The sequence below is a fragment of the Peromyscus californicus genome, unplaced genomic scaffold (assembly GCF_007827085.1).
Source record: "Peromyscus californicus insignis strain IS unplaced genomic scaffold, ASM782708v3 Scaffold_10__1_contigs__length_136768540, whole genome shotgun sequence".
Taxonomy (NCBI): domain Eukaryota; kingdom Metazoa; phylum Chordata; class Mammalia; order Rodentia; family Cricetidae; genus Peromyscus; species Peromyscus californicus.
This window is the reverse complement of record NW_026294391.1, coordinates 39,090,940-39,093,336: the sequence shown is the minus strand read 5'-3', so window position 1 is coordinate 39,093,336 and position 2,397 is coordinate 39,090,940.

The window sequence follows — 2,397 nt, the reverse complement described above, 5'->3', positions numbered from 1 at the left end:
GAATGTATGTTGGGGGCGAGTTCCATAGCTCATATGCAGAGATCAGAGACAACTTTTAGGAGTTGGTTATCTCCTTCCATCTTTATGTGGGTTCTGGGGATGGAACTCAAGTCATCAGGCTTTCATGCCTTATGCATTTAACCATTGAGCATCTTGCCAGACCAAAGTTATAATTAATATTATAAAAAGAACTCCAATTGTGGAGTACCAATTCTCATAAGGAAAGAAATGATGTAACTGAAAATTACACAAGTTATTGGTTTCCTTTTGGTTCTATCAAAACTCAGGATCCATAATATCCCAAGTCAAGAACTATACATATACTCATACTACCAGTCCCCAGCTAAAAATTGGAATTCTACTCTTTTCATTTCTGGACAATGGTCTTTCACTACAGAATCTTCAAGCTTCAACAATTGTCCCTGTTTTGCTTCCCAATCTCCAGGTCTGCTCAGTGAGCAGCACACTTGATCTTGTCCTCTGCTCCCCCACCTCACAGCCCTACAACCCCTCCTCCTTGATATCAATCAGCAAAGGAATTCAGCAACACAATCTCCTATCTCCATGCTTTGCATCGATAAGAATTAGCTCCTCTACACACAAGAAAAAGAGAAAGACTCAGGGTATACAACTTTGTTCTGGGTGATTCTGACTTTAGGGCAGGAGTCTCACAGCATGCCCTTGGTGAATATTCTAGGGGGAGGAATACCTCAAGTGTCTTCACTAAAGAGGCAATGAGAATAGGGTGTGTAGCTTCAGTGCAGTAACATGAAGAGTGGTAGCAGCTATAGCTTTGTAGAAGAGTGCTGAAGAATTAATGCAATGTGAGGGAGTGGACACAAGGCCTAGCAAATATTAAGGGAAGTTTAACTACAGAGAGGGCATAGAAACAGAGAAACTCCTAGAGGAATAATGCGGTCAGGAAAATAGTTGTTTCACTTAAGATTAGGAGAGTTATAAGATTAGGAGAGTTAGACTATCTGCTTATTTGCATAAAGCCATCTCATGTCCTTAACTAAATGTGCCCGATGACATAATTTTCATCTTACAGGTCCACGTAAATGGACATTACTATTTTCCATATATGCTTCTAGTAAGCTCCATTCTTGCATAAACCTCAAGAATATTTTATGCATTGAACAGAAAAGAAACAAAAAACAAAATGAAACAAAGCCATGTGAATGGAGAGAAACAAACTGTGTAGCCAAAAGTACTTCAAGGTCTCCTCCAACCAATAATCTGTTCCCTAAGACACTTGAAGCATGGTGAGAGTTGTGATGCTCTCAATTCAGCAATGGCACATGGTAGAAACAGGCCTAAGTCAAACCTCTTATAGCATAAGGTGAAGAGGTAGAGGCAGAGGCAACAGTTGCCTGATGCCTTGCAGTTCGTGCTTGGAATCTCTGTCTAGAGGGTCCTTTTCCAAGCTTATCCATTATTTTTTGAAGTTTTTTCTGCAAATTGCGAAGATCCTCATGTATTTGCCTCTGCCTACAAATAAACAACAGCATAATCAATAGAAAAGTAAAGAGTGAGCTGTATGAAGGGTAAGGATCAGGCAAATTTTTCATATGGTGCCTCAATAGGAGGAATAAGATCACAGAAAGATAGACATTTGCATTAATTAAGCATCCACTGTATTCCTTATACAAAATAACTACTACAGCAGAATATGTCAGCAAATGGCCTTAATCCCAATACTCAGATGGGAAGGCAGGAGGACTGAGGATTTGAGGTAAATTTTGGGATAAGTCACATGAGCGAGGCTTTGAAATAAATAATAAATAAACAATAAAACAAATAAATCTAATTTCTATTTAAAACAATGAAATGAAGTTTGATGTTATTGTCCTTGACAGTGAGGCTCTTAAAAGTGGAGACCAATCTATTTCTATGTCTCCTCAGCACAGCCCAGCACCATGCCTGGAGTTATAGTTTAGCAATTACTTAAAGTAAACCCAAATTAGCTTGAGTGTAATGGTTTTTGCTTTACATCTGTTTTCATCTGCTTTAATAACAATAATTCAGACTAGGTGTTCCAATGCAATTGAGTCTGGAAGAATGTAAAACCCAAGAAAGAGACCAAATTTCTCCAGAGAGAGCCAGGCTTTCCTCAGAAAGTCTATTTGGCTAGATTTGAAATAAAAACAGGGGGCAGAGCAGAAGGCTTTGCCATCTACAACAGATATGAATACTTACCTCTTCAATAATTGTTGCCGAGTTGGCCTCATTATTCAGTCAGGTACAGGTGGTCTCTAAAACCAAACCAGACCAATATTTTGTCAAGTAATCATCTTTCTACAGTCTGTAGCATCTACCTGTGCTATATTTATCACCTATCACCTTTCTACCCTCTATTTATCTCATCTTCTCTCATCTACAATCTATCTTTGATAT